Genomic DNA, 7,854 nt, shown 5'->3' with positions numbered 1-7,854 from the left:
TTTCTTCTCTTTAATGATGTTAGCCAATAGTGTGTTTATCTTGTTCATCTTTTCCGAAAAAAAAAAAAAAAAAAAACGGCTTTTTCTTTTATTTATTTTCTGTATGGTTCATTTATTTTCTATTTCATTTCTTTCTGCTTGAACATTTATTATTTATGTTTGCCTGGCATTTTTAGGTTTTGGTTTTTTTTTGGTTGTTGTTTGCCACTTTTCCATCTTTTTCTTATGCACATTAATTGCTATGAATTTCCCTCTTATGACTGCTTTTGCTATGTCCCATAGGTTATGCAAACTTGTGTACTCATTGTCATTTGTTTCCATAAATGTTTTGATTTCAGACTTAATTTCTTAAGTAATTAAAAAGTCATTCAGAAGTAGGTTGTTCGGTTCCTATCTGTTTTTGTGTTTTCAAGGGTATTTCTTGAAATTAATCTTGAATTTAATTCCATTATGGGCAGAGAAGGTGTTGGATATAGTTTCTTTGCCTTTTAATCTATAAGAGCCTGATTTGTGTCCTAACACATGGTCAGTCTTTGAAAAGGTTCCATGCCAAGGTTAGAGAAATGTATATTTTGTGAACTTAGGGTGGAAAGTTCTATAGATATCTATCAAGTCCATTAGGTTTATAGTATCATTTTGGTCCTATTCATTTTTTGCCTAGATCTGTCTTAAGGACATAATGGGATGTTGTGATTCCCAATAATTATAGTGTTTCTCCCTATTTCTCCTTTTAGCTCCAACAGTCTTTCCTTCACATATTTAGATGCTCCTGAGTTGGGTGCATAGATATTTATAAGCGTTATGTCTTCTTACTGGATTACCCCATTTACTATTATATAGTGTCCTTCTTTGTCTCTTCTTACAGTCTTTGTCTTGAAATCTATTTTGTCTGAGATCAATATCGTTACTCCATCCCTTTTTTGATTTCCATTTGCATGGAATATCTTTTTCCAGCCCTTTACTTTTAGTCTTTATCCATAAGGCGAGTTTTTGGTAGGCAACATATAGCAAATATCTGTTTCTTTAGCCATTCGGCCAGTCTGTATTTCTTTATTGGAGAATTTAATCCATTGACATTCATTGTTATTTGCGATATTTCTGGACCTGTTCCAATCATTAAGTGAGACATTTTCTTTGTTGCTTTTTGTTCTCTTATAACTTTCTGTCTAATGTTTTAGTTTTTCTAGTACAGAACTCTGTTCAGAACCTCTTGGAGAGCTGGTCTGGAGTTGGTAAATTCCTTCAGATTTTGTTTATCTGAGAACATTTTTATCCTTTTTTCCCATATGAAATATAATCTTTCTGAGTATAGTATTCTTGATTGAAATTGTTTTTTATTTAACACTTTGACTGTATTTTCCCATTTTTTTCCTTTCTTGCATTGTTTCCACCAATAAGTCCAATGTTAGCCTGATGGGGTAACCTTTGTAATTAACTTGATGTTTCCCTCTTGCCAACTTTAGTATCTTGTGTTTTTCTGTTGTTTTTTTGCCAATCTGGCTATGATGGGCCTTGGAGAGGATCTTTTTGGGTTGATTCTACCCGGGGTCCTATGTATTTCTTGGGTCTGGACATTCAAATGCCTTTTTATGTTTTGGAAGTTTTCTTCCAGGATTTAATGGAATAAATTTTCAATGTCCTTATTATTTTCTTCCTCTTCTGGGATACCAATTATCTGGATGTTGGGGCGCTTGATGGTATCCAGTATTCTTCATATATTATCCTCATTATTCTTGATTGTTTTCTCAATCTTCTTAATACTTTTTTCTAGGTCAGATGTTTTATCTTCTACATTCAAGATTCAATCTTCTGCCTGATCTAATGTACTTTTAATATTTTCAAGGGACGTTTTGATTTCCTGTATCACATTCTTTGACTCTAAAAGTTCCATCTGGTTCTTGTTTAAGGTGTCTATTTCTTCTTTCAAATCATGAAAGAACTTTCTCATTTCCTGGAGCTCATTGTATCTTTTCTCTTCCATCTCAGTTAGCTTGGTGACTGCATATATTCTGAATTCCTTATTCGACATGTTCACAACATACATTTTATTGACTGTGGGTGATGTGGAGTTGACAATTTCCCTTGGGGGGAGAAGCCTTTTGTTGGTTGCTCATATTTCTTGAACCTCTGTGACTGTTCCTGGTCATATGGTCATCTACATGTTCCTTCCTAACTTTTTCAAGAGTGTTAAAAGGTGTGCAGGATTAGAAATTTGGTAATATCTCTTCTGGTCTGCCCACCTGTTGCTCACCAGTACCATGCACTGTTGTCACTGGTCCTGGGTGACTCAAAGAACTCCCTGTACCTAATGAATGGTGAGCCTCCAACTGACCTAATAAGCTTCACCTCAAGAGAAAAAACAATGTGCAGCTTGCAATGTGTACCACATACTATTCAAACAGTGAAATTCTGAGATTCCAAAGGCAAGTGGGAAAATAGCAGAGGATGAGCAACTCATTCCAGCCTTTAGGGCCTACAGTCACAGGCAGCCTGGTGAGTGGCACTGGCATTGGCTGAAACTGGTTTCCAAATGGGTTAGGGAGGGGTGCAAGTTCATTTCAAGTCCCAAGAAACAAACCTAAAGTCCGGAGATGATCAAGGCTGGGGATGAGCAAAGAGTCCCGGCCACTAAGGCCAACAGCCACAGGCAGCCTGCTGTTTGGCATTCTTAGTTTTAATTTTCATGGAATATTTTTATCTATCATTTTACTTTGTACTTATGTCAGTCCTTAAATCTTGAGTGAGTCTTTTGTAGGCAGTGGATAATTGAATACTACTTTTTAAATTCATCCAGTCATTTTATGTCTTTTGGTTAGAGAATTTTGTCTTTTTACACTTAAAACAATTACCAGTAGGTAAGCCTTTATTGTTGTCACTTTTAAAATTGTTTCCATATTCAGAACCCTGGCCTAAGGGACACTGAGGCAGGGCCCCCAACCCAACAACAGCCCTGGCACCCCCCCCCCCCACCCCCAAGCCAGAGACCCCTATTTCTGTCATCCAGGTAGGCTTATTTTTTTCTTTCTCCTATTCTTTTATTTGTAAATTTCTCACTTTTCTTTACCAAACAGGAACACCCTCAGCTCTACAGCCACACCACTTTCATCTTCAGAACCCTGGCAAAATCGTGCACCATGCTAGTGCAAGGTGCATGATGCACAACTTTTTCTTTATTCTCCTTCTTACTTTCTTCCCACTTATTTTGTCCTCTCTTCCTCTATCTCTGCCCTCACAGATGGTCTAGATAGGTCTAGAATTACAGTTCTGAAATATTTTATTATTTTAAGACTCTCTGAGATCTACCCTTTTACTGAACCTCTTGCAAAAAGAGATACTTTTCTTTATACACCTGAATGGAATACTCCTCCTCAGATCACATTAATAAACACAACAGAGGAGAGGCTTCAGCAGTCTTCAGCCCACAGCAAAAGGGAAAAACACTTGCTCCTATTTGAGGAAACATTCTCTTAAAAGGTATTCCAAAGTGAATACATCTTTCAATAGCTACCAGTGGGAGAAGAGCTTCAGGTCTGAATAAAGCAGGAAATATGTCTCCATCAAAAGAACACAGTGACTCCTTTCCATTTCTTGAAAAAACAAAGGATAACATACAAGAAATACTAGATTCCATTAGACGCCCTAACATCTGAATAATTGGTATCCCAGAAGATGAAGAAACTAATAAGGGTCTAAAAATTATATTCCATAAAATCTTAGAAGAAAATTTTCCAAGTCTAGAGAGGCACTGAAACATCCAGACCCAAGAAATACAAAGGACCCCAAATAGAATCAACCCAAGATGTGCCCAAAGGCACATCTTAGCCAGACTGGCAAAGGCCAAAGATAAAGATAAGATACTAAAACTTGCAAGAGAAAAACAACAAATGACTTACAGAGGTCATTCCATCAGGCTAACACTGGACTTCTCTACGGAAACAATGCAATCAAGAAAAGAAAGGGAAGCTGCATTGAAAGTGTTAAGAGAGAAACAAGGAATACCCATCAATCCAGTGGAAAAAGTAAAACCTCTTTGGAAAATGGTGCGGGAAAAACTGAATTTCCACCTGCAGAAAGATGAATCTGAACCTCTACCTCTCACCTCTGACAAAAGTCAAGTCAAAGTGGATCAAAGGTCTAAATGTAAGGCCTCAAACTATAAAATTCCTCAAACTATGAAATTTCCCTCCTGGGGAAACTCTGAGAGACATCAGAGTAGGCAAAGGCTTCTTAAATAAGACTCCCAAAGCACAGTCAATAATCCCCAAAAATGACAATTGAGATTACATCAGACTAAGAAGTTTCTGCATGGCAAAAGACACAGTAATTAGTGTGAATATACAACCCTCAGAATAGGAAAATAATTTTGTAAACTATGTGTCAGATAAGGGACTGATAACCAAAAAAAAGACGATCAATCCTATTAAAAGATGGGAGAATGAGTTGAAAAACCACTCTCTAAAGATGACATAGGAATAGCTAAAAAGCATTTGAAAAAATACTCAGCATCCCTTATTGTAAGGAAAACGCAGATCAAAACAACAATGAGTTGCCATGTAATCTCAGACAGAATGACTAAGATTAAATAAAAAAAAAAGGATAAGTGCTGGCAGGGGAGGTGTGGTGAAAGGGGAACTCTCTTACTAGCCACTGTGGAGAACAATATGGAGATTCCTCAAAGATCTACAAATAGAACTACCAAGTGATCTAGCAATCTCACTCCTTGGTATCTACCCAAAGGACAGAAGAATCAATCCTTAGTTGTAAAGGTGCTTGCACATCGATTTTTATTGTGGCATTATACACAATTGCTGCAGAGGACATGGATCCAGTCCAAATGCACACAAACAGAGCAATGGATTGAATAAGTATACCACATATACTCTATAGAATACTACTCAACCATAAAAAATAACAAAACCCTGGCTTTTTTATTTATTTATTTTATTTTTTATTATCATCATAATCTTCTTTATATTACATTGGATTGCATATAACTTTACAGTGTATTACATTGTTTTTTTCAAAAGGGAATGCCATGCATATCAGTCAGTACAGAGACATTAATCTCCCCACTTCAACAATCAATATCTTTTCTATGTTTTCCCCAATCATTATTATTATTATTCCAATTATTTTTTAAAACAGTCAATCGCTATTTCTCATTTTGCTTGTAAAAATACTTTGCCCATCATGAAATACTTCTCAAACCAATCCAGTTGAGAATACTATACATGTCATCAACAGTTAATAAGCCCTATCTGTTTCTCGTTCACCTGTTGAAATATCCATTTTGTAAGCCAAACAATAATGTGATTGAATGTATGAAAGAAAGTGAAATAAAAAAATAAAATGAAAAATAAAATAAAAGTGGATTCCCTTTTGCAGTTCCTTTATTTCATTTTTTCCTCTCTTCCTGCCTTTGTAATTTAATGATGCTTTGATTTTCTTTTTTCATATTTTAAGATTTTTCTGAAATAGCTCCTTAAAAGTTTTTAAATATATTCAATCACTTTTTTATATATATTTAATTACTCATTACATCTTGCAAAATAAATGTTTCTAGCATAAATACACTGCATATTATTCCAGTTACCTATATTATCACACATGTTATCATCTACAGGCAATTTTTCATTTTCGTGATTCTTAAATATTTTGCTTCTTTCTTTTTTCCCTTGATTTTCGTCTTCTCACCCTCCTCCATCTTGCACCCTCCTTTCACACTGTCTCTAGTATCCGCGATTGTTCTCCATCCTTTTATATCTTACAGTCTTTTAGTTTCTGCCATATAATGTGGACAATCAGTATATATTAACTGTGGGCATACAATGTCTCTTTCATAATCTGGCTTGATTCACTTAGCAGTAAGTCCATATTCATTCACCATCTATCAAAAGCAAAAGTATTTTTGTTTTGTTTTGTTTTTTTTGGCATATTCACTATGGTAAACTACTCACTTTTAAATCTTTATTGTTAATATATCTACTACAGTGTTGTTATAGATTATCATAAAACTATCATACAGCATCTTATCATTATAGCAGGTTATTTTAAACTCATAAAGATATAAAAGTTAATATTTTGCCATAAAACAGAGAAAAGAATTATTAAAGAGAACATTACAGGACTACCAGCTCCATGGCACAATGGTAACATGCTGCTTTGGGAAAAATTTATCCCACATGCTAATCATGGTTTAAGTGGCTGGCATTGTACACCTGAAACACATCAGGCACACATGTGAGTGCCCACGGTTCAATAGGTTTGAAGACTGGAAGAGGAAAATTATGGCATGCTTAAAAAATATGTAAGATGTCTTTCTCTCTGTTTTCTGTCACTTTTAAGTGCACACACACATTCTTTTATAAATATATAAAAATATTTTTTTAAAAGTACAAGATATATAAGGAGTAAATAGAAATAAAAAATAGGAAGCTTTGATACATTAGTCTCAATGAGTCACATAAAGTGGACAAAATGAAAAGATACAGATCTGAATAGCATAATCAATAAATTATACACAAAGATATTCCACTCTAAATAATGATGATAGAGCTTATGTAGTATTTTCTTTTTTTAATTTTTAAAAAATTGTCTTTTAGTTTATTTATTCATTCATTTATTTTAATTTGGCCAGTGAAGGACTGAGCAAGTGAGTGAGAGAAAGAGAGGTAAAGTGAGAAAGCAAGCTGCCAGGTCCAGGACTTGAACTAAGGTCAGCCATGTGAGAGTCCAGCGTCCTTTTCCACCATGCCACCTGCCAGTCCCCAATCTATGCAGTATTTTCAAATGCACTTGAAAATTAATAAGTTGATTAGGCATAAAGAAAATAATAAAAGAGAAAAAAATACAGATAATAGAATGCAATATTCAAATAGTGATTTTAATCAAATTATGATAAAAGTAGAAATTAACACTTTTCATTTAAGATGTTGAGACAAATATTATTATTGAATTACTCTTGGATAAGCTGGAAAATGCCCAACGAAATTTATAATTTCTCTAAAACCAAAGTAGCAAAATTATTTATAGTGATATATAATTAATAGCTAAAGCAAATGTGACAGAAACTATATTGCATTAGATATAAAAAACAATAATTATGAAATCCAGTGGGTAATCATGCAATTTGAAAAGCTAGGAAAAAGACAAAGTAAATTAAAATATAGCAGATTGAACAAAATAGCAGGCATAAAAGTAATAAGTCATTATTTTAAACAAAGAAAACAGTATAACTAACAAATAAATACTTGATTACTTGAAAAAAGAAAAGATCAGCTAGTCAAACCAAACCAGCAAAAGTAGGAAAGAGAGCATACATACAAAAAAGCTACATGTAGTCGGGTCAGCAGAAGGTGGCATAGTGGTTAAAAGCACTAGACTCCTTGGGAACCAGCAGTTAGCGTAATGGCTATGTCGCTGGACTCCCACGTAGTCGACCGCGGTTCACGTCCCGGACCTGGTGGCTTAAAACTCACGCCGGGCACGTGTGCGTGCGTGCCCAAGATCCCGAGAGGAGAATGGAGGAGAAGGGATTGCGGCGTGACCATCCCCCCTGGGGGGTGATTTCTCACTTTCTGTCTCTATGCCTCTCTCTCTCTGTCTGGCGAGCGCACGCGCCCTACAGTGAAAATCTCTCCAAGCCCCCTCCCCCCAAAAAAAAAATCTCAAAAAAAAAAAAAAAAAAAAAAAAAAAAAAGCACTAGACTCCCAGATGGCCAAACACAGATCGAGTCCTGGATCTGGCAGCCTGGAAAACATGCTGGGTGCATGTGCATCATGCCTGAAATCCTTACAGAAGAAAGGAAGATAAGGGATTGTTGTCTAACCATTCCCTCTGGGAGGGGGGATATG

This window comes from Tupaia chinensis, unplaced genomic scaffold (genome assembly GCF_000334495.1).
Source record: "Tupaia chinensis unplaced genomic scaffold, TupChi_1.0 Scaffold000034_1, whole genome shotgun sequence".
In the NCBI taxonomy this organism is placed as follows: domain Eukaryota; kingdom Metazoa; phylum Chordata; class Mammalia; order Scandentia; family Tupaiidae; genus Tupaia; species Tupaia belangeri.
Note: the sequence above shows the minus strand (reverse complement) of the source record.